General features: G+C 41.7%; 1 pseudogene; it reads right to left on the minus strand.

Annotated features, from left to right (window-relative positions):
* Positions 1–21,833: 21,833 nt before the first annotated feature.
* On the minus strand, positions 21,834–22,659 carry LOC112395276 (ATP synthase F(0) complex subunit B1, mitochondrial pseudogene; annotated as a pseudogene).
* Between the last annotated feature and the right edge of the window lie 2,557 nt (positions 22,660–25,216).

Consider the following 25,216-nt stretch of genomic DNA (forward strand, 5'->3'; position numbering starts at 1 on the left):
TGTGTTTTTTACTGTGTGTGCTTACTTGTTTTTAGTTTTAACGGTGGTCAGTTAGGAGGTATAGGAGAAAACTCCCGCCGAAGAATACGTGGTCACACCCATCCGTATTCGTGTCACCAAAGTGAAGTACGAATTGGTGTAATCGCGCGCTCCGCGCCAATAGAGTGGGAAACGTGACCAAGCCCTTCGCGGAGCCCGCACGTGGCTCCCGGGACTGGATTGTTACACGGGGCGGGGCGCGCTGTCGGCCCCAGTCACGGACTGGGTCTCCCTCCTACCGGGGCAGAAGGTGAGCGCACCTGCCCTGGGGACACCTGTTCTTGAGGTGAGAGCTGCTGAGAGTGTGTCATCTGGCCGCAGGCCCCTGGAAAGCGCGCGGCTGGAGTGAACATCCAAGAATGTGACCGCGCTGGGGGACGGGGCGGGGGGCGCATCCTTCTCCCAGGAAGGTTTCTTTTCCCTCTCGGACCTTGACCCGCGACCCCACCGGCCGCCGCTCTCTCATGGCGATTCTCAGCTCCGCCTGCACGTTAGGATGAACTGGAGCGCTTTTCAACTCCGCAGAGCTGGACGCTGCCACCGGAAAGGCTCAGCTGGTGCGCTGTGGGGCCCGAGCATTCCTGTTTTTCAGAGCTTCGCGGGTGATTCCCGCCGCCAGCCACCGGTAAGAGGCTCAGGCCAGGCCTAGACCACCCCCTCTCCTCGCCTCTCGCATCCCGCTGGGGGCGTGCTCCGCTCTCTGTCCAGGTCTTAGAAGGCTGGGACCTGGGGCTGCAAAGATGGTTTGAAGTGAACTTTGAAGGTCACCAGTGAAGGTCTTTTACTTTTTTTTTCTTTCTTTGCTTTACTCAATTATTCGTTTTTAACTTTTTTTTTAATGTATTTTTGAGAGCAGTTTTAAGTTCACAGCAAAATTGGCAGAGATTTGTACAGAGATTTCCCAAACACTCCCTGCCACATACACAGCCTCCCCCCTTCTCAACATCTCCCACCAGAATGGTACATTTATTACAATTGATGAACCTACACTGACACATTATTAGAACCCAAAGGCCACAGTTTACACATGGGGGTTCACTGTTGGTGTTGTACACCTTATGAGCTTGGACAAATGCAGAAGATATGTATCCACCATTATAGTATCATACAGAGTAGTTGCACTTCCTAAAAATCCTCGGTCCTCTGCACATCCGTCCTTCCTCCTTAACCTTTGGCAACCACTGACTTTTTTTTTTAACTCTCCATAGTTTTGCCTTTTACAGAATGTGACGTAGTTAGAGTGATACAGTATGTAGCCTTTTCAGATTGGCTTCCTTTGCTTAGTGTGCATTTAAGGTTCTTCCACGTCTTTTCATTGTTTGGTAGTCATTTCTTTTTAGTGCTGAATGACAAACATTCCATTGTATAGATGTAGTCCAGTTTATCCATTTACCCAGTAAAGGACATCTTGGTTGCTTCCAGGTTTTGGCAATTATCAATAAAGCTGCTATAAACATTCCTGTACGGGCTTCTTTGTGGACATAAGTTTTCAGCTCCTTTGGGTAGATACCAAGGAGCATCATTGCTGAGTCATATGGTAAGAGTGTGTTTAGTTTTATAAGAAACTGCCAAACTGTCTTCCAAAGTGACTGTACGATTTTGCAGTCCCACCAGAAATGAGAGTTCCTGTTGCTTCACACCCTTACCAGCATTTGGTGTCGTCAGTGTTTTGGATTTTGGCTATTCTAGTGGGCTTGTAGTGGTACCTTGCTGTTGTTTTAATCTGCAATTCCCTAATGACATATGATGTAGAGCATCTTTTTTTTCCAATTTTGTTGAGATGTAATTGATATATCACATTGTATTAGTTTATGGTATACAACATAATGACTTGATATATGTAAATATTGCAAAATGATTACCACAATAAGCTTAGTTAATATCCCTCATCTCACATAGTTACAATTTATTTCCTTGTGATGAGAACTTTTAAGATCTACTCTCTTAGCAAATTTCAAATGTACAAAACAGTATTGTTAACTACAGTTACCATTCTGTACATTACCTCCCCAGAACTTATAACTGGAAGTTTGTGCCTTTTGATCACCTACACCCATTTCCCCCACCTCCCATCCTCTGCTTCTGGCCACCACCAATCTGTTCTCTATCTCTATGAGTCCTTTTTTTTTTTTTTTTAGATTCCACATTTAAGTGAGTATTTGTATCATATAGTATTTGTCTGTCTGACTTATTTCACTTACTATAATACCCCCAAGGTCATCCATGTTGTTGAAAATGGCAGGATTTCCTTCTTTTTTATGGCCGAATAATGTTCCCTGTGGGGAGGTAAGTGTATACACACACACCACATTCTCTTCATTCATTCATCTGATGATGAAACTTAGGTTGCTCCCACGTCTTGGCTATTGTGAATCATGCTGCATTGAAAACGAGAATGCTGATATCTCTTGAAGACAGTGATTTCATTTCCTTCAGAGATACGTGTACCCAGAAGTGAGATTGCTGGATTATATGGTAATTCTGTTCTACTTTTTAAATTTTAGAGGAATCTCCATACTGTTTTTCATAGTGGTTGTACCAATTTACATTCCTGCCAACAGTGCACAAGGGTTTCCTTTTCTCCACGTTCTCACCAACACTTACTGTCTCTTACCTTTTTGATAATAGCCATTCAGCAGGTATGAGGTGATATCTCATTGTGGCATTGATTTGCATTCCTGTGATGATTAGTGATACTGAGCACATTTTCATGTACCTGTTATTTGGACATTTTAAAATATGATTGTTTTCTTATTGTTAAGTTGTAAGAGTTCTTTGTATATTTTAGATAATAGTCCTTTATTAGATGTGTCTTTTGCAAATATTTTCTCCCAGTCTGTGGCTTGTCTTCTTATTCTCTTGACAGTTTCTTTCACAGGGCAGAGGTGTTTAATTTTGTTTCACTTCTTCTCATTTTTGTGTCTCATTAGGCTTCCAGCCCTGATTTATTTTATTTATTTTTTTGGCCACACCACATGGCATGTGGGATCTTAGTTCCCCCACCAGGGATCAAAACCCCGCCCCCTGCAGTGGAAGCACAGAGTCTTAACCACTGGACTGCCAGGGAAGTCCCCAGAAATGTTTAATTTTAATGGAAGTTCAGCTTATCAATTATTTCTTTCATGGATCACGCCTTTGGTATTATACCTAAAACAGCATCACTTTACTCAAGGTCATCTAGGTTTTCTCCTATGTTATCTTCTAGGAGTTTGATAGTTTTACATTTTAATTTAAGTCTGTGATCCATATCCAGTTAACTTTTGTGAGGGGTATAGGTCTGTGTCTAGGTTTATTTTTTGCATGTGAATGTCCAGTTGTTCCAGCACCGTTTGTTGAAAAGACTATCTTTTTCTCCCTTGTATTGGCTTTGCCGCTTTGTCAAAAATCTCTTGACTGTATTTATATGAGTCAGTTCCTGGGTTCTCTATTCTCCTCCATCTATTTGGCTGTTCTTTCACCCCAATACCACACTGTCTTCATGACTACATTTTTACAGTAAGTCTGAAGTCAGATGGTATAAGTCCTCCAACTTTATTCTTCTCCTTCAATATTATTATTGATTTTTTCCTTTTTTGGTCTTCTCTCCCTCTCCTTTCTTCTCTCCTAGTATCTCCTTTCTTTCTTACCTCCTCTACCTCTCTGTGTTGCTTCTCCCTCTCAACTTTCCTTTTTTTAAACCTCCCGTCTCCTTATTTTCTCTTTTCCTCTTTGTTCCTTTCCTTTGGGGAGCCATCACTGGGCACAAGAAAAAGGATGTGCTTTGGAGCCAGAGAACTATGAAAATTTAAATTCTGCCTCTGACAGTTTAATTGGTATGACCTTGAGTAATTACAATTGACCCTTGAACAGCACGGGTTTGTACCATGCCGGTCCACTTACAGTCAGATTTTTTTCAATAGTAAATACTTCAGTACTACGGGACCTGCAGTTTGTTGAACCTGAGAATACAGGGGAACTGTGGATAGGAAGGGCTGACTATAAGTTATATGCAGATTTTTGATTGCACAGAGGGTCAGCACCCCTAACCCTCTTGTTGCTTAAGGGTTACCTGTACTGTAAACATCCCAAGATCCCAGGTTCCTCATCCATAAAGCCTGTCACAGATTGTGCCCCTCCCCCATTCCTTCTCCCCGCTCTCCATGGTTTCTGCTGAAATCATACATAGGACTTTACGAAACAAAACCAAACCTCCTAACCTCTCCAGCACTCCACTAAACTGACATAGGACATCTGCCTCATTATATTTACTTACAGTTTATGTAGAAAGTTGTCATTTGCTTTTCCTTGTTAGTATTAGACAAGAGTGTCCTTTAGCCCAGCCAGTGTTCTGATTGGTAGCATTTGGCTCAGGGAGCACCAGAAAGAATGTTTGGGAACATATGCAACTCATGTAGACACTTAGTGCCTACTTGTTCCGTAAACATTAAGTGCAGCTCTATTTTTTTTTTAATTTATTTGTTTTATTTATTTATTTTTGGCTGCATTGGGTCTTTGTTGCTGGGTGCGGGCTTTCTCTAGTTGTGGCGAGCGGGGGCTACTCTTCGTTGCGGTGTGCGGGCTTCTCATTGTGGTGGCTTCTCTTGTTGCAGAGCACGGGCTCTAGGCATGTGGTTCAGTAGTTGTGGCTCACGGGCTCAGTAGTTGTGGCTCACAGGCTCAGTAGTTGTGGTGCATGGGCCCCGTTGCTCCGCGGCATGTGGTATCTTCCTGGACCAGGGCTCGAACCCGTGTCCCCTGCATTGGCAGGCGGGTTCTTAACCACTGCGCCACCAGGGAAGCCCTCTATTTTTTTTTTAATGCAGGTCTGTTTTTATCAGAATAAACCAAAACAGCCAGTGGTTCCCCGTGAATACTTGCAAATAAATTTTTAATCCTTGAAAACAAATTGGGCATGTGGTAGACTGCATTATTTTTAATACCCAGTCTGCCTTCTACAGACCTCTCCTGGTTGACCCTTCCCAAAGGAGGGATGTCTCCCCACCCTGTTGAAGTCAGGCTTGGCCACATGACTTGCTTTGGCCAATAGAAAGTGGGTGGAAATGACATTTGCCACCTATGAGCTACAGCAGGATTGTACCTTTTCCCTTTGCTAAAGACCTGCAGGCCCCAGATGGGGGCACTCCCTAACCCCATCCCCAGGTGGAAAAGACCCACAAAGGACCCATAAAATATGTGAGCCACGAATGAGAAATAAACCTTTGTTGAGCTAACCATTGAGACTGGGGTTTGTTACGTAGTATAACTCAGCAGAAGCTGTCAGAACACAGGTGTGAAAGGGACGGAAATTTCAAAACAGGTAGGAGCATTTAATGCGGGTGGCTTAGTTTCAGTAAAGTCATCCTTTTTTGCAGCTCCCCCTAGCTCATAATGACACCTTAATTGCCCCACACCTGTCCCCCTCCCCCTTGTCAGCATCACCTGAAACTACTGACCGCCTTTATCCAACTGTGATTCTAAGGCTTGAAGAATGTTTTCCTACTTAGGACAGTCTTGTGGGAGATGTGCAAAAGGTAGACTCACTTTGGATTATCTGTAAATCCACAACGTGGCTCAATCATAATATAACAATCTGTAAATCTATGTGCTTTTTCTTTTTTTTTTTTTTTGGCGGTACACGGGCCTCTCACTGTTGTGGCCTCTCCTGTTGCAGAGCACAGGCTCTGGACACAGAGGCTCAGCGGCCATGGCTCACGGGCCCAGCCGCTCCGCGGCATGTGGGATCTTCCCGGACTGGGGCACGAACCCATGTTCCCTGCATCGGAGGTGGACTCTCAACCACTGCACCACCAGGGAACCCTATGTGCTTTTTCTTTATAGCAGTCGGGACTGGGCTTCATTCCCTGGTCCTCTCCTGCACCCAGACAACTGAAACGGACCGTGCTTGGGCATCCCCTGCAGCTCCACAGTTCCCCCAGGTACCTGCAGGCTCTTGGACCCTTCTTACCCACTCACCCATTGCGGGGAGCAGAATTTAGGGGTAGAATAACTATGCCCAGGGTCTTTTAGTTGATAGCTTTTTATTTTTATCCCTGTGACTACAATTGCCTTTCCCCAATCATATGACACCTTACTAGAGAATGGTAGCGGTAGAAGGGAGCTTATTCTTTTATCCCTCCTGTTTTCTGGAACTAGTCCATGTACAAGGTCACAGTAAATGCAGCCACCTTGGTACAGTGTGATCCTGCCCTGGGCCAAGGTGGATACCCAACTCGGGCTGGACAAATAATTCCCTCTGCAGAGCGAGAGTTCAGGGTGGCTATTGGACATCTCTTGTTATTATCTCTGTTAGCTCAATATCCATTCCCTATTTTTGTTGGTAGCAGTCCCCTTTTGCTAATGGTCAAGAGCCCAGCTTCTGGGGCCCAAGAGTCTGGGTCAAATCCCAGCTCTGCGTCTTAGCTGCAACTAGCTGTGAGACCTTGGCTAAGACGTTCACCTGCACCTCAGTTTCCCCAGCTATAAAAAGGGGATAATGTGCTGATTAAATTAGTAAACAAAGACGGTAAGCTGAGGTTAAAATGAGTTATCTAAAGCACTTAAAACCGTGCCCAGCAAAACAGTGAATTTCCTGTAGCGTTTGCTCTTACTGTTCTGTGTCTGGGGTGGGACTGACCTCAGCTGTGGCTCTAGGACCAGGCACATGCCCCAGGTCTGGCCAATGAACATTTCCTTCCATCTGGACATGAGTGGGTCAGCAGTGGGCATGTGACCAACGCTGGGCTTACCCGCAGCCCATCCTGAGACTTGCTGGGACTCTCGGAGAACCAGAGTTCCTGTTAGTCATCTGGTCCCAAAAGGGCTGAGCCAGCAGAGACCGGAGCCAGCACAGGTACCAGTGGAGGGAGAGGTGCCTCCTGTGGTGCCGTGTGACCACCTGGATGCAGTGGGCTGGGAATTGTTTGTTATTTGAGCCGCTAAATTCCCTAATTACCTGAAGCCAGTTTGAACTGCTTTTTTCTTTTTTGTTCCCTGAAGAAGAAAAACAGTACTGATACTTTCAGTCTGGGCTGGTTCCTTGAACAAAAGAGAGTAAAGTCGTGCCCGTGCAGGGTCCTTCCCAGTGTGCTGTGTGTGGAGAAGGTTCTCCTGTCATGTCATGCCCAGGACAGGAGAACCATCGTGTCTGGTTCCTGGCTGCACTTGGGCTCCCAGGGCCTATAGATGCCGGTGTAACCTGAAAATAAATTTCCCTTTTTCACTTTAGCTGGTATATTTTCTGTTTTGTGTTTTTAGGAAGTAATGTAAACAGAATATAAACGTTCTATAAGGTCCTCATATATAATAACTTGCTGTTGTATTTGCCAAACAACAACTGTGATCCTAATCTTTAAATGAACTTGTGTTTGAAAGACAAAAATGTCCTCTCTACACTCACAGTCAGCAGGTGACTTGAGTCCACACACACCTTGATAAATGTTCGTGAAAGAGAAGCGTGATCTCTGGCTGCACCTTTCTTGTCCATCCTACGATGAAAAGGTGTCTGCTCCCCACCCGGCCCTAAGAATTCTGTCACCTCTCCAGTTCTAGGGAGGCTTGCTCCCCAACTTGTTCCACCAACGGCCTATCCTTTTTGCCTTCAAACAAGTCCAAGAGTCCCCTGTTATCTAAAAATTCAAGATTATAAGAGTGATGCAGGCTTGCCCTTGCCCTTGGCTGCTCTCTGTGCCCAATCGACATGTTCTGTTCTCTCTGAGCGACTCTGGCCAGCACCAGATTCTTGCCTTTCTCCTGGACACCAGACTTCTCTGGGCATTGGGCTTAAATAGGCCTTTCTGTCTGGGCCACCAGGGCACCAGTCTCTGGTCTCACCCCTTTCCCACCACCTCCACTCAGCCACCAGGCTCCCCCAGGCTGTTGCAGCTTCTCAGAAAGCTGGCCTTTCTTTCTTCCTATGCTCTTGCCTACTTAGCTTTACTGCAACTTTGGGTTCAGTTTATTTGAAAGTACCACTTCTGCACAAGCCCAGTGTTCTGCTCTGCAGCACGGCGGGGCAGGGGAAGAGTGGGGTGTTGGGGTTGCAGGATGTGGACTCGAGTCCCAGTTGCACTAGTCCCCAGTCACGGGGCCTTGGGCAAGTCACTGCCATGCCTTGAGCTTCGGTTTCCTCATCTGTAAATGGGGTTGATGACAATACCCACCGCACAGGGTTGCCGTGGGCACCAAAGGAGGAGATGTATGGAAGAGCTCACTGAACACTGAAATGGATATTACTGAGTATCCTTAGAGCGAAGAATTAAGAAAACAGGCTTGGAGTCAAAGGTCTGGATTTAACTCCTGACTGTGTCCTTTCTAGCTGCATGACCTTGAACTAGCATTTTTGTGCCTTATTTTCCTCATCTGCAAAATGGGCATCTTACCATGACCCTACCCACTTGATATGAGGAGGAAGGTGGTTACCCCATACTCAGGGCTTAGACCAGTACTTTGCACACAGGAAGCATTTACTAACTTTGCTATTACCTATTTCCTCACTGTTGTCCCCTCCCAGAGAGGGGAAGGAACACTGCTCACTGGCCTGGCCCTCGGGGGCACTGAGGCTGAGGAAGGCTGGAGGAAGGAGGTTTCCAGAACATGCCAGGCCAGGAACACCTGTCTCCTCCAGTGGTTGTGGTGATTTCTTCAAGGGGCTTTTAGCTCTAGGTAAATAAATATGGTAACGTTCAGCAAAGATGGAAACAAAGTATCTAGAAAGGAAGAAGCAGAACCCACTGTCTACTGGTGTCAATTGGAATGAATCAACTGGGTCAGACTGGAATCAAAGCAACTGGCATGAGGGACTTCCCTGGTGGTCCAGTGGTAAAGAATCCACCTTCCAGTGCAGGCGATGCAGGTTCAATCCGATCCCTGGTCCTTGGTCGGGGAACTAAGATCCCACATGCCGCGGAGCAACTAAGCCTGCACGCAGCAACTACTGAGATCACGTGCTACGAAACCCGCGTGCCACAACTAGAGAGAAGCCTGCGTGCTGCAACGAAAGATCCCATGTGCCACAACTAAGACCAGACGTAGCCAAATAAATAAAATAAATTAATAAATTAATCACAGGGACTTCCCTGGTGGCGCAGTGGTTAAGACTCTATGCTCCCAATGCGGGGGGCCCGGGTTCGCTCCCTGGTCAGGGAACTAGATCCCAAATGCATGCTGCAACTAAGAGTTCGAATGCGACAACTAAGGACCCTGCCTGCCGCAACCAAGACCTGGTGCAACCAAATAAGTAAATAAATATTTTAAAAATTAATTAATCATAAATTTTAAAAAGCAACTGGAATGAAAAGAACAAAATGAAGGCAAAAGAATAAAGACAAAGGACTGAAAGGGAATCCAAGATGTGCTGATGAGATAGGTGTCGAGCAAGTTTATAGGCACCGTTTTTCCAACAGCATTTGCTCACTGTGTCTCTGTTTCACGCTTTGTTAATTCTTGCAATATTTCATACTTTTTCATTATTATTATACTTGTTATAGTGATCTGTGATATTTGATGTTATTATTATAATAGTTTTGGGGCACCACGAACCTCAACCATATAAGACAGCAAACTTAATCCATAAGTATTGTGTGTGTTCTGACTGCTCCACTGACCAGCCATTCCCCCATCTCTCTCCCTCTCCTGGGGCCTCCCTATTCCCTGAGAAATAACTATATCGAAATTAGGCCAATTAATAACCCCACAGTGGCCTCTAAGTTTTCAAGTTAAAGGAAGAGTCGCCGTCTCTCACTTTAAATCAAAAGCTAGAAACAAACTTAGTGAGGAAGGCATGTCAAAAGCTGAGAGAGGCCAAGAAGCTAGGCCTCTTGCACCAGTTAGCCCGGTTATGCAGGCAAAGGAAAAGTTCTTGAAGGAAGTGAAAAGTGCTACTCCAGTGAGCACCTGGGTGGTAAGAAAACGAAACAGCCTTATTGCTGGTGTAGAGAAAGTTTGAATGGTCTGGATAGAGGATCAAAGCAGCCACAACATTCCTTAAACCAAAGCCTAATCCAGAGCATGGCCCTAACTCTCTTCAATTCTATGAAGGCTGAGAGAGGTGAGGGAGCTGCAGAGGTTGTTCGTGAGGTTTAAGGAAAGAAGCTGTCTCCATAACGTAAAAGTGCAAGGTGAAGCAGCAAGTTATCCAGGAGATCTAGCTAAGATAATTAACGAAGGTGGCTACACTAAACCACAGATTTTCTGTGTGTATGGAGCAGCCTTATATTGGAAGAAGATGCCGTCTAGAAGTTTCATATCTAGAGAGAAGTCAATATCTAGCTTCAAAAGACAGACTGACACTCTTGTTAGGGGCTACTGCAGCTGATGACTTGAAGTTGAAGCCAATGCTCATTTACCATTTCGAAAATCCTAGGGTCCGTAAGAATGATGCTAAATCTACTCTGCCTGTCTCTGTAAATGGAACAGAAAAGCCTGGATGACAGCACATCTGTTTACAACGTGGGTTACTAAATATTTTAAGCCCACTGTCGAGGCCTACTGCTCAGAAAAAAAAGATTCCTTTCAAATTATTATTGCTCATTGACAAAGTACCTGGTCACCCAAGAGCTCTGATGGGGATGTACAATGAGATTAATGATGTTTTCATGCCTGTTAACATAGCAGCCATTCTGCAGCCCATGGATCAAGGAGCAATTTCAACTTTCAGGTCTTATTTAAGAAATTTCATAAGGCTATAGCTGCCAGAGATAGTGACTCCTCTGATGGATCTTGGCAAAGTCAATTGAAAACCTTTTGGAAAGTCTTCACCATTCTAGAGGCCATGAAGGACATTAGTGATTCATAGGAAGGGGCCAAGATATCAACATTAGCAGGAGTTTGGAAGAAGTTGATTCCAGCCCTCCTGGATGACTTTGAGGGGTTCAAGACTTCAGTGGAGGGAGTAGCCGCAGATGTGGTGGAAATAGCGAGAGAACTAGAATCGGAAGTGCAGCCTGAGGAGGATACTGCATTGCTGCAATCTCCTGATAAAACTTTAACGGCTGAGGAGTTGCTTCTGATGGATGAGCAGAGAAAGTGGTTTCTTGAAGTGGAGTCAACTCCTGGTGAAGATGCTGTGAAGATCATTGAAATGACAACAAAAGATTTAGAATATTCCATGAACTCAGTCGATAAAGCAGTGGTAGGGTTTGTGAGGATTGACTCAAATGTTGAAGTTCTACTGTGGGTAAAATGCCATCAAACAGCACCACGTGCTACAGAGAAATCGTTCATGAGAGGAAGAGTCAATCGATGTGTCAAACATCCCTGTTGTCTTATTCTAAGAAACGTCCACAGCCAGCCCAGCCTTCAGCAACCATCACCCTGATCAGTCAGCAGCCATCAGCACGAGGCAAGACCCTCCACAGGCAAAAAGATTACAACTTGCTGAAGGCTCAGATGATGGGTATCCTTTTTTTAGCAATAAAGGTTTGTGGGGTTTTTTTGGCCTCACTGTGCACAGCATGCGGGATTTTAGTTCCTGGACCAGGGAGATCAACCGTACCCCCTGCAGTGGAAGCACGAAGCCCTAACCACTGAAGCACCGGGGAAGTCCAGCAATAAAGTTTTTTTAAATTAAGGTATGTACGTTGTTTTTTCAGACATAATGCTATTGCACATCAATAGACTCCAGTGTCATGTAAACATAACTTTTACATGCACTGGGAAACCGAAAAATTCACGCGAGTTGCTTTATCGCAGTACACGCGTACCTTGGAGATATTACGGGTTCAGTGCCAGACCACCGCAGTAAAGCACATATGAGTCATGCACTGTGTGCTCTTTAGAGATGAGGAAACCAAGGCCCAGAGTGATTCCAAAGGCCCAGTGGAAGGACTCCAAGGCTAGTCTCACCGGCTTCAAAACCCTTCCCCTCGCTCCTCCTGTCCTTTAGACCAAGCGTAAATAGTTGCCCTGAGAACAGGCAGCCAGGGTCATCTCCCTTAGAGGACCTCAGTCTGGAGTCAGGGCCCAGACTGGGAAGCCCCTGCCCACCCTGAACCTGGGCAGGTAGGCATGCTGGCCTCTCCCTGCCAATAGGTTGGCTACCTCTTGTCTGTGGTGCTGGGACTCCACCTTTCCCATCCTCTGGCTGTCCACTCACCCTCCCCTCAGAGTGGAGAACATGGGCAAAGGGAAGTGACACTGACCCCACACACACCGTGTTTGACCCTCTCTGGTCATCAGCAGTAAGTTTTCCGGAAAAACGGGAGAGCTGTGGGCCAGAACTTTCCCTGAGGGGCTTCCTTGACTCATGATTTGGTCGGGATGCCACCTGCGGACAAACCTCACTCACACCTACCCCGGGTCATGTTCATTCAGTAGTTCTCCAAGAGATCAGCCATTGGAAAGTCCTTAATAGGAAATGTTTTTAGAAGGAACATATGGAGTATCAAAAGGGGGCTAAATATAAACCTGTATTTGCAGAACTGAAGAAGGAACACAGAAAAGCTGAACAGAAAGAGCTGGGTGGAGAAGCTCTCTCCTAAAACAGGGGTTTTTCAGTGGGTGTGGGTGTGCGTTTTGCTGGATATGTGACTTTCTAGAACACTAGAGTTACCTATAATTAAAAAAAAAAAAATCAGCTGATGAGGCTACAAGTAATTCTGACGCCAATTGCGTTATGGAAGTAGCTGAGTGCAGATGCGCTAACTTTCATCAGAATAAACCCATGTGTTTGCATTTTACAGACTTAGAAATGGTCAAATAGAACAGAGACGTTTAAAATAGAAGTTTCAAATTTAAGACATTTTTAAAGTAGTTAAAGCAGCTCTAGGAAAAATGTTCTACATCATTAATGCTGAAATAAAAAAGAGGCAAACTTTGAAGTTAGGGCATAAACAGGCATGAAAGAAATTCCCATGGTCTAAAAACGGTGAGGAGGGGCTTCCCTGGTGGCGCAGTGGTTGAGAGTCTGCCTGCCGATGCAGGGGACACGGGTTCGTGCCCTGGTCCGCGGAGCGGCTGGTCCCGTGAGCCGTGGCCGCTGAGCCTGCATGTCCGGAGCCTGTGCTCCGCAATGGGAGAGGCCACAACAGTGAGAGGCCTGCGTACCGCAAAAAACAAAAAAACAAAAAACAGTAAAACAGGTGAGGAAAGAATAAACAAGCAGGGACTTGCCTGGTGGTCCAGCGGTTAAGACTCTGTGCTTTCTGTGCTTCCACTGCGGGGGGTGTGGGTTTGACCCCTGGTCAGGGAACTATCCCACATTCTGCATGGTCTGGCAAAAAAAAAAACCACCAAAATTTATCGAGCAATACCATAAGCAAAATGGTTGGTGGACATTCTCTCATTTAATTTTCATAATATTGCGAGCTAAGGGGATTATTATCTTCTCTTATTAAAAGAAAAATCTCAATGTCAAAGGTCACACTGTAACCCATGGCAAGCTTGGGGTCTAGACCTAGTTCAAATCCAGTTGTCTGTCTCCAGAGCTCCTTGGTCTTTCAAATACATCAGCCTTCTCGCTGCACTGCTCCACGCCCCACACCAAAGTTTTCAACTAAAGTCTATTAGAGGATTTTTCTTCTTTCTTTGGGGAAAGCTATTTCCATGAAACATTTGGTGGTAAATTTTACTACAAAGAAATTGTCTCATAATATTTATTTGCATAGTTTCCTTTATTAGTTCAGTTGAATTTTTACATTATTTTACATGTGTATTTCTCTGTACAGAGACCTTACATGTTTACACCGTATGATGTGATATAAATATTTTGCTCAGTTCCATCATTGTAATGCAAAATCTAACAGCAAAGCGTAGGTCCTGACTAGGCTCCCGCTGCTGCCTTCCTTTACTCAAATGTCATGGCCCTCTTTGAATAAGCAGATTAGCTGCTGATTGCAAGGCAGCCAGATAATGAGGAGAGTGGGAAAGACAGCCAGTACTGTCACTTGGCCCTCATAAAATGTTTTCATCAGAGGGCACTGGGCAGTTGACGGAACAGTAATTAAAGTGCCCTTCTACAGCACCCCATAAAAAGTGCTGGTCTGTATAGCCAACTGGACAGTGGTGAAGGAAGTCAAGCTCCCTAAGAATTGTGTAAACAACTCACCTACTCAGACAGGAGACGACCCACTTTCCCACAAATACCCTAGAGCACTGGACTCCAAAGTGGGGGAGCCCAAAGGGAAATATCACTGAGCAAGAAGGAACATTGGAACTGCTGGTTCTATAGATCTTTTTAATCTCACCCTTTAAAATGCTAAGTTTCAAGTGATAGCTTTATATGTATTTAATACATTAACATTACTGGACATATATAGACTTTATTAGTTGACAGACATATATTGGAAAGCCATGCTTAAAAATTGTTTGCCAACATAGGTGCCAAACCCAAAAAGCTTGGAGACTGTCTGCCTAGAGGAAGGTGAACGTCAGTGGAGGTGGTGGCAGTGAGAGCTCTCCCCCTAAGTTCCTAAGATCCAGAAGGTAAACCAGAATTGCCCAGGTCGTGGTGCCAGAAGCAAGGTACAATTACACCTCTCCCTGCTTTTCTTCCTATCAATGAGGATGACACCCTGTGAGATTGCCTGAGAAGCAAGTGGGTTGGGACGGTCACAGAACAGCCTTCTCATTCCCTGAGCAGCCCCAGGTTGTGGCCCCCATGACTCAAAGAGACCAGCCTTCCTCCCAGAGTGATGAGCTCTGCTGGTTAAAGGAGCAAATGGCGAAAGACATTAAAAAGTTCAACATCACTTGTTCTAAAAGAAATGCACATTAAAACTGTTAAGAATAGCTTATTCTTCAACCATTAGTTGCATAGATTTAAACAAACGAGTAGTTGGCCAGAGTAGAGAAACAGGTGTTCTCTTATATACCAATGGGTGTGTAAATTGGCAAAATCTTTCTGTAGGCAATTTGAAAACATTGGCCAAGGGCTTAAAAACTATAGATCTACCCACCCATCAATTTCTCCTCTGGGTTATTTTTTTGAAGGAAATAATCACATTTGTATTGTTACATATAATACATACATAAAAGCTTGTTATTCAACCACTTACTCATTCTACACACTTATTGGTGTCTTTTATAAGGCAGACTCTGTGCTAGATGCTGCAATACAGCAAAGAATAAAATAGACAGGACTCCAGCTCGCCTGGAGGTTACTGATAATCATTGCAGTGTTATTTATTACAGGGAAGAATCAGAAACTAACAAAACGAGCAATATTAGTGTTTCTTTTTGCAGTTATGAATGACTGTAGCCATTATAAATTGTAGAATTCACTGGAAAATATTCATGTGAGGTGGTTGAGTGGAAAAAAAGCAGTTAACAAAACTGTGTTTATAATATAAGCCTCCTCGTGGCCTTGAGGGCTCAGAGAAAGGCCACAGCTCTGCCTAGCATTTGAGACAGATGTAATTTAGAACAAATAGACTTCTCTTTAGTGAGAAATAAAACTAGACAGAACAAAAAAGCATTGGGAAATATGCCCATCATTTCTTCTTCATGAATGTTTTCTGAGGATGATTCTAGAAGGAACTAGAAATAATAGCACCATTGATAAAAAGATTCTGAGAGGCAGTAAGATACAGCTAAGGAACTACAGCCCAACTGAAAATAAGCACCTCATCCAATAATTTTAAAAAACCTCCAATCAATAAAATGTCCCTAAGAGAAATGGGCTTGCTCATACGTTGCTGATGTACAGTGCCTTGTTATAAACTTTTGAGAAGGCAAATAGTGATAGCTATCAAAGTTCTTAATGTCACTACCATAACATAGCAGTTTCACCTACAGGAGTATACCTATAGGAGTACTTATGCCTGCATTTAAAAATCTGAATAAGGAAATGAAAATTAACCAGAACATGCATAATGGGAGTCCCATAAAGAGAAAAGAGAGAAAAGAGGCAGAAAGAATATTTGGAGAAATAATGGCCAAAAATTTCCCAAACTTGATGGAAAAGATCAATCTGCACATCCTAGAAACTCAGCAAATTCCAGTGGAATCAACTCAAAGAGATCCACGCTGAAATACACATAGTCAAGCTGTCTAAAGCCAAAGATGAAGAGAGAATCTTGAAAGTAGCAAGAGAACAATGACACATCATGTGCAAGAGATCCTTGGTGGAATTAATGGCTGACTTCTCATCTGAAATTATGGAGTCCAGCAGTCAGTGGGATGACATATTTCAAGTGCTGAAACAAAAAAACAGAATTGCACATCCAGCAAAATATCCTTTCAAAATGGAGAAGACATTCAAATAAATATAAGCAAAACCTGAGAGAATCTGTCACTAGTAGATCTGCCCCACAAGAAATAGTAAAGCGAGTCCTTCAGACTACATGAAAAGACACTAGACAGTAACTGAATCCACATAAAAAGATAAAGATCTCACCCTTGACCATACTGAGTACCAAGAATATGGAGGAAAAGGCCAGACATACCACATATTTAGGGAAGCTCTACCAAGGACTTTCTACTTCTGCCTTCTAGATCAATAGCACGGTATAGGGAGGAACATTTGGGTTTTCTTATTGGTTCTCATTTCTGGGCTTCCCCTATTTTCTCAGGAATGCATCTACTCACAAAAAAAAAAAAAAAAAAAAAAAAAGGGATGAAGAACACAAGTAAATACAGCATAGGTGAATATAAATAACAGTATAAATGGGAGTTGTGTGTGTGTGTGTAACTTTTCCTATATTATTTAAATGACAGCTGCATAAAGCAACAATTATAAAACTATGTTCATGAGCTTATAAAATACAAAGATGTCATTTATATGACCATAATAATACAAAAGAAGATGGAGTGAACAAAGCTATATTGGAACAAAGTTTCTGTATACTATTGAAATTAAGCTAGTATTAATCCAAACTAGATTGTTTCCAGTTAAGATGTTAATTATAATCCCAAGGACAATCACTGAGAAAATAACTGAAAAATATATAGTAAAAGAAATGACAGGGGAATAAAACTGGTACACTAGAAAATAACACAAAAGCAGGCAATAATTGAAGAATAGAGAAAGATATGAACTATATGAAAAACAAATAGTAAACATAGAATAAATGAAACAGAGAATAGAAAAACAGAAAATCAATGAAGCCAAAAATTGCTCTTCAGAAAGATCAAATTGATCAAAAGATCAATTGACAAACTTTTAGTTAGACTGACCAAGAAAAAAAAAAGAGAAGATGCAAATAAAGAAGGGGATATCACCACCAACCTTATAGAAATAAAAAGGATTATAAGGGAATACTATGAACAGCCAACAAACTAGATAACTTAGATGAATTCCTGAGAAGACACAAACTACCTAAACTGACTTAAGAAATAGAAAACCTGAATAAACCTATAACAAGTAAAGGCTTTGAATTAGTAATTTAAAAACTTCCCACAAAGAAAATCCCAGGCCCAGATTACTTCACTGGTAATTTAAAGGAGAATTAATACCAACCATTCACAAACTCTTTAAAAATGTAGAATAGGAGGGAATACTTCCTCTTCATTCTTTGAGGCCAGAATTACCTTGATACCAAAACCAGACATCTTAAGAAGAGAAAACCACAGATTAATACCCCTCATAAATATAGATGCAAAAATTCTCAGTGAAATAAAAGATAAACAATTCCAGAAATGCATAAGAAGAATTACACACTATGACCAAGTGGGATTTATACCAAGAATGCAAAGTTGGTTTAACATCCAAAAGTAAATCAACTTAATACACCATATTAATAGAATAAAGGGAAAAAATATGATCCTCTCAATACAAAAAAAGCATTTGACAAAATTCAACACATTTCTGTGATATCAAAAAAAAAAAAAAAGAACCAACAAACTAGAATAGAAGGGCAACTCTTCACCTAATACAGGGCATTTAAGAAAAACCCACAGGTAACACCATACTTAATGGTCAGAGACAATGCTTTCTCCCTTAGAGCAAAACAAGGATGTCTGCTCTCACCACTTCTGTTCTATATTGTACTGGAGGTCCAGTCAAGAAATAGAAAAGGCATTCAGATTGAAAAGGAAAACAAAACTATCTCTATTTGCAGATGACATGATCTTGTATATAGAAAATTCTAAAGAATCACGCACTATTAGAACTAATAAATTCAGCAAGATCGCAGGATACAAAGACATTATACAAAAGACAAATGTATTTCTATACACTATCAATGAACAATCCAAAATGAAATTAAGAAAACTATTGTATTTACAATAGCATCAAAAAGAATAAAATACTTCTGGATAAATTTAACAAAAGAAGTGTAAAATTTGTACACTGAAAACTACAAAATAGTATTTTGTACAAAACTACAAAATAGTATTTTGTACAAAGCTACAAAATAGTATTAGAAAGAAATTTAAAACTTAGGGAATTCTCTGGTGGTTCAGTGGTTAGGACTCCACTCGGTGCTCTCACTGCCGAGGGCCTGGGGAACTAAAATTCCATGAGCCTCAAAGAGCAGCCCAAAAAAGAGAAATTTAAAACTTAAATAAATGGAAAGACATCCAATGTTTGTGGCTCACAAGACAGTATTATTAAAATGGCAATACTTCTCAAACTGATCTACAGATTCAATGCAATACCTATCAAAAATCCAAGCAGGGCTTTTTGGAGAAATTGCCAAGTTGATTCTAAAATTCAAAAGGAAATGGAAGACACCTGTAATAGCTGAAACAATCTTGAAAAAGAACAAAGTTGGAGGACTCACAATCCTCGATATCAAAACTTACTACAAAGCTAGAGTAATCAAGACTTGGTGGTAGTGACACAAAGAGAGAGATATATACCAATGGAATAGAATTGAAATTCCAGAAATGAACACTTATATTTATGGTAAACAGACTGTTGGCAAGGGTGCCAAGTTAATTGGATGGGCAAATTAATAGTCTTTTCAACAAATGGTGCCAGAACAACTGGATATCCACAGGCAAAAGAATGAAGTTGGATCTTTATCTTACAGCATAGGCAAAGATTAGCTCAAAATAGATCATAGACCAAAATGTAAGAGCTAAAACTATAAAAATTTTAGAAGAAAACATAGGAATAAATCTTTGTAAACTTGGGTTAGGCAATGCCTTTTTAGATACAGCATCAAAAGCACAAGTAACAAAAGAAAAAATAGAAAATTGGAATTTTTCAAAATTAAAAAGGTTTGTGCTTCAAATGACACCACCAAGAAGTAAAAAGACAACCCATAGGAGAAAATATTTGCAAATCATTTGTGATAAGAAAATTGTATTCAAAATATATCACGAGCACTTACAATATAACAATGAAAAAGATAACCCAATTAAAAAATGTGCCAAGGATTTAAATAGATATTTGTCCAAAGATATACAAATGGCCAATAAGCACAAGAAACTATGCTCAGTATAATTGATCATTAGGGAATTGCAAATCAAAACCATAATATGATGCCATTTCATATCCACTAGGATAGCTATAATAAAAATACAGACAATGACAAGAGTTGGAGAGGATGTGGAGAAACTGGGATCCTCGTAAGTTGCTGAGGAATGTAAAATGGTGCAGCCACTTTGGAAGACAGTTTGGTCGTTCCTCAAAATATTAAATACAGAGTTTCTATATGACTCATTCCACTCCTAGGTATATACCCAAGAGAAATGAAAACATATATCTACACAAAACTTGTACACAAATATTTATAATAGCATTATCGACAACAGCCAAAAGGTGGAAACAACTCAGATGTCCATCAACTGATGAATAGATAAAGAAAATGTCTGTACAATGGAATATTATTCAACCATAAAAAAGAATGAAATACTGATACATGTTACAACATGGATGAGCCTTGAAAACATGCTTGGTGAAAGAAGCCAGCCCCCAAAGACAGTAAGAATGTCTTACTGTGTCTTACTGTGACTGCATGTATTGTATGATACTATTTACACTTGACCCTTGAACAACAGGGGTTTAAACTGTGTGGGTCCACTTATACGTGGATTTTTTTCAATAACTTCATACTACAGTAATACACAATTTGCAATTGATTGAATCCAAGGTTGTGGCAACTTGGATATAGGGGGGGTTGGCTGGAAAGTTATAGACGGATTTTCTACTGCAAGGAACGTGGGTGTCCCCAACCCCTACGTTGTTCAAGAGTCAACTGTATATGAAATGACCAAAACAGGCAAATGTATAGAGACAGAAAATAGAATAGTGGCTTCTTAGAGCTGGGGAGGGTGGGGAATTGGGAGTTATTGCTAATGGGTTTGGGCTTTCTTTGGGTGATGATGAAAATATTCTAAAGTTAGGTTGTAGTAATGACTGCACAATTCTTTGAACATACTAAAAACTACTGAGTTGTACACTTTAATGGGTAAATTTTATAGTATGTGAATTATATCTCAAGAAAGCTGTTTTTAAAAAGTGAGTTCACCTTTAAAGTTAATAATTAAGCAAATTAATGTATTAGTGTAATTTTAGGACAATGTGATCGTTATGAATTTTATGGATGTTGTAGGAACTAGGCTTCAAAGTTTTTCATTGTAAAAAGAATTACTGAAGTTTTTATTCTATTTCTTCATTGAGGAATTATCTCTACTTCTTCATTTTACCTTAAGGAACAATACTAATTATTAAAATCTTGATCTTTCCAGTTTTCCCTCCTCCCTAAGAAACCACAATAATAGGTAGCTAAATTATTAAGACAACAATAACCAGAAAAATGTCTGCTAAAGCAATAGGTTTCAGACATTTTTTACTATAGCTCACATTGAGAAATATTTTATCTCGCCTCCTGGTACATGCCAGTATATAAGTAACTTAAATAGAATTTTCATGAATCAGTATTTACCCACTACCATGTATAAAACCCTCTAATAGTTTTTCCTATTCTATTTTATTTCATTTTTGGAAATGCTGGTTGTGACTCAGTAAATCGATTTTTATGAACCACTAATGGGCCCCCAAAAGTGGGTCTGAATCATAATTAGTCCACTTGCTATCAGAAAGTGTGGATTCAGCTTTTTGTTTTAGGCAAAAAAAAATTATCAAAAATGAGTGTCTATATGTTCATTAATATTTTTATGGAAAACAATCTGATGGTACAGTAGGCTGGCCAGGCAAATTAAATGGTCTAGGAATACAGATAGATCATAAGAAAATGTATCTGAACAGAGGCAGGAATAGGGCTCCATGTGGATGCTTGTTTATTGAGATAGATGAGAAATAAAATGGGTGAAGAAGTTTAAAAAAAAAAAAAAGAAGAAGAAGAAGAAGCACACTGTGGGGACTTACCTGGCAGTTCAGTGGTTAAGGCTCCACGCTTCCACTGCAGGGGTCGCAGTTTCCATGCCTGGTCGGGGAACTAAGATCCTGCAAGCCACAGCCAAAAACGAAAAAGAAGCACACTGAGAAGAGATTAGAGTAACTCCAAGAAAAGCTATATAGCTGTATGCCAAATTTCTGATTACCTTATCACCTTCCTCTTACTCAGTCAAGCTTTACACGCTGATTTTCTAATGCAATAATTCAGTCACACTGGATTAGCCTGAAGTTTGATTTGGAGGGCTGACAACCCAATCTTGGTTTTTTTGTTTTATTTTTGTTTTGTTTTTGTTTCAACTGTCACTTTATTTGCAAGATGGTTGAATTAATTCAAATTTAAACTATAACTTGATAATTTTTAGTCAGGTACCAAATTTTATTCAAAGCAAACTGCTTATTCAAAAGTGATCATGGAACAACTCAAAATGCAGAGCAAGAAGGATGAGAGAAACATCTTAGTGGCCCATAGATTGTTTTAATTCTCTCATTATATGAAACTCAAACTTTTCATTTTTAGGAAAGGGAAACTAACTTCAGTAGAGAGCAATACAGAAAGACTTTGTCACATAGACTAATTTCCATTTAGTCAGTCAACTGTTTCTAGCTGTCTCAATTGGGACAGATGCATTTACAGAACTGGCTGTGCTTGAGCCTTCTTTGCAAGCAGCTTTAGGTCTGCAATGCACTTGGCAATTGTCTCCTTCTCCTGCTACACAGAGATGCTCTGTACCACATTCTTCTCCACCCAGTTTATCGTATGCCCTTGTTCCTTTAGACGCATCATATCCTGCACAGAGATGTGGTAGTCCAGTCGATTCTTTACCTCCTTGTATGCACTATGCAGCCGTTCCCAGTAAGTAACCTCCAAGGCCATGGCAATGTTATTCCTCTGGACATCAAAAAGGTAATGGCACTTTTGAACCAGTGCCTGCTGTGACTTCTCCAGATCAATTGCATCCTGGATTTGTTTGATGGAAGCCTGTTTCACTTCTTCGAGTTGGGCAGTTTTTTGCTCATTGAGTTTATCAGCAAATTCCCCAATAGAGGCAGCATATATTTTAATTACATAGACAAGAACCCCTATTGTTGATATGGCAGAGAAGGTCTCTGCAGTTATCACATATATTTCTTTGGAAAGTAAATATAAGATAAGCCCAGTTCCGAGCACGTAGGGTCCTGTTACACCAGTTTAAGGATAAAGGAACTGGAAAAATTCCTCAGGGATCAGCCCCAAACAAACTTTTCCTCCATATTCAGGAAGAGGTGGAACAGGGGCAAGACTTGGCTGCCCTTTGTGAAAGATCCTTGTTGCCTGCAAATACCCCTGGTCCAAGGAGGGCTGCATTCTTCAGAGAGGGGGCAGCTGCGGTGGCAGCAGAAAGCACCACCCGGGACAGCATTGTCAGGTAGCGTCCACACAACAGTCCACACTGGGTCTTCACGCCCCAGTGACCGCGACAGGAGATTCTGTCAGGGGCAGAAACAAGGTGGTCCCAATCTCGTTTTGATGATATTTTGAACTTGAAGCTAGTAGAGATCTCTCTTTTGTATAACTTAGCTCAGCCTTGAAAAATTATACCAGCAATAATAGCATCATCATTTTACAATGAAAGTCAAATTGGAATGTGAATAAAAGTGCCACTGGCCAAGGGCCCCTATGCACTAATTATGTCTTATTTGAAAATCTGACCCAAGTATCTGACAATCAAAGAGGATATCTTTCATCTTGCCATTATTTTTCACAGTTATGCCATCTGGCTCATATAACCAGAAGAAAACTTGGCACCTATATCCAATGAGAATGACTGTCAGTTCTCAAAACATCTTATTTTCTCTGCCTGAGAATAAGTGACAACTGATCTCAATGTATAAGTACTTATGTAAAACAAGGGACTTGGGGTGAGGGGATTTTTTTTTAAGAAAATAGGGTTGTTGGGGCTTCCCTTGTGGCGCAGTGGTTGAGAGTCCGCCTGCCGATGCAGGGGACATGGGTTCGTGCCCCGGTCCGGGAAGATCCCACATGCCGTGGAGCGGCTGGGCCCTTGAGCCATGGCCGCTGAGCCTGCGCGTCTGGAGCCTGTGCTCCGCAACGGGAGAGGCCACAACAGTGAGAGGTCCGCGTACTGCAAAAAAAAAAAAAAATAGAAAATAGGGTTGGAAGAGCATTTTGGTGTCAACAGATATCTCTAACTATGTTCTAGCAGTATAACCTAATTTATATTTCTCTGTGTTTGTCTCTGAATTTTCAGTTCGGTTTAACAAACACTTTTTGAGCACCTGCTATATGAAATGGAATGAGCCAAGCACTAAATGAATATACCAAGTTGTATTAGTCAGCGAAATGGCTCTAGCTCTGTAAGAAAGAAAACATTGGATTTCAGTGGCTTAATCCCATGGAAGTTAATTTTACCCTCGCTTAATAACTCATTGATGCTGCTTTAGGTCAGCAGGCAACTTTCTTCCACCTGATGATCCAGGGATTTGGGTTTCACCTATCTTGAGTTCCTGCTATGCTCTAGGGTACCAAAATCTTTGGCTTCAAGCTGCCTAAGAGGAGGAAGAGTGAAGAAGGCAGGCACACTTCTTTTTTTTTTAATTCTTTTCTAAAAGTTCTTTTCCATTATGGTTTATCGTAGGATACTGAATACAGTTCTCTGTGCTATACAGTAGGACCTTGTTGTTATCCATTGTATATATGTAAAAGCTTACACCTCTTAACCCCAACCTCCCACTCCATCCCTCCTCCAACCCCTCCCCCTTGGCAACCAGCAGTCTGTTCTCTGTGTCCGTGATTCTGTTTCTGTTTCATAGATAGGTTCATTTGTGTCATATTTTAGATTCCACATATAAGTGATATCATATAGTATTTGTCTTTCTCTTTCTGACTTACTTCACTTAGTATGATAATCTCTTGTTGCATGCATGTTGCTGCAAATGGCATTATTTTGTTCTTTTTTATGGCTATTCCATTGTGTGTATATATATATATATGTACCACATCTTCTTTATCCATTCATCTGTCCATGGATGTTTAGGTTGTTTCTTTGTCTTGACTATTGTGAATAGTGCTGCTGTGAACATAAGGGTGCATGCATCTTTTTGAATTATACCTCTATTTTTAGTTTTCTGAGGAACCTCCATACTGTTTTCCATAGTGGCTGCACCAACTTACATTCCCACCAACAGTGTAGGGAGATTCACTTTTCCCCACGCCCTCTCCAGCATTTGTCATCTGTAGACTTTTTTGATGATGGCCATTCTGACCAGTGTGAGGTGGTACCTCACTGTAGCTTTGATTTGCATTTCTCTGATAGTTAGTGACGTTAAGCATCTTTTCACGCAGGCACACTTAAAACTCCCAGCCCAGAAGTGACACCTGTCACTTCCACTTACATTCAACCAGTAAGAACAAGTCATTCAGGCACCCCTGGCTGTACAATACTGACCACTGTAGTCCCTGGTTGGGTAGCCACTTTCCTGCAACAAGTTTACACTCAAGAAGGAAGGGAACAAGTTAAAGGTCTCCGTCATTCAGATTGTGTAAGATGTAGCTTCTTCTACCTTCAAAGAACCTTCCTCGGAGTAGAGAAAAAGGTCGACAAGGGAAATATCGTGGAGGTGACGTTTGAGAAGATGATTCTTGATTGACAGACAGAACTGCCAGATAGCGTTGGCAGGAGGGGCATTCTAGATGGAGCGACTGACACTAACAAAGCATGGAGGTGGGGAGAGAATGTTGAGTAACTAGTTTTCCTGGAACAAAGCTTAGCAAAGGAGAGAGATAAGCTTAAAATGTTGGTTAGGTCAACGTTATGTCAGGCCTTGAATGTTGGGAGAAAGAGTTTGAATTCTGTGCTTCCATTATCATGATTATCATGCATTTTTAACACAAGGGCCCCAGAACAATGGTAGCATTAATCCCTGATGAATAACAGTCACAGTCCAGACAATACATTC

The sequence above is a fragment of the Neophocaena asiaeorientalis genome, unplaced genomic scaffold, assembly GCF_003031525.2.
Source record: "Neophocaena asiaeorientalis asiaeorientalis breed wild unplaced genomic scaffold, Neophocaena_asiaeorientalis_V1.1 scaffold258, whole genome shotgun sequence".
Lineage (NCBI taxonomy): Eukaryota > Metazoa > Chordata > Mammalia > Artiodactyla > Phocoenidae > Neophocaena > Neophocaena asiaeorientalis.